Here is a 541-nt window from a genome sequence, read left to right on the forward strand (position 1 = left end):
TCACCTCAGCCTCCCAAAGGCGCGGGATCACAGGCTGAGCCACCGAGCCCGGCTAGAATATACATTTTTAAACTCAAGCACAAAGTTGTATAAAGAAAGAGGATAAACACTCTTTTAACATTCACCTCATTCCTAAATCCCAAGAGTAATTATTGTTAAGAGTTTCAACCATTTATTCTTTTTTTCCCCATATATTCTTTTTTATTTTAAAAATGCTTTAATTTACATGTATAAAAGTTTTGTTTTCTGCTGGGCTCGGTGGCTCAGCCTGCAATCCTGTGCTTTGGGAGGCTGAGGTGAGTGGATTGCCTGAGCCCGCGGGTTCGAGACCCGCCTAGGCAACTTGGTGAGACCTCATCTCTACAATAATTCAAAAAATTAGCCGGGCGTGGTAGTGCGCGCCTGTAGTTCCAGCTACTTGGAAGGCTGAGGCGGAAGGATCGCCAGAGCCCAGCGGGTCGAGGCTGCGGTGGCTGGGAGCAGCCACTGCACTCCAGTCTGGGTGACAGAGTGAGACTCCAACTTAAAAAAAAAAAAAAAA

The sequence above is a fragment of the Carlito syrichta genome, unplaced genomic scaffold, assembly GCF_000164805.1.
Source record: "Carlito syrichta isolate Samal-C Ts95f unplaced genomic scaffold, Tarsius_syrichta-2.0.1 Scaffold303120, whole genome shotgun sequence".
Classification (NCBI taxonomy): Eukaryota; Metazoa; Chordata; class Mammalia; order Primates; family Tarsiidae; genus Carlito; species Carlito syrichta.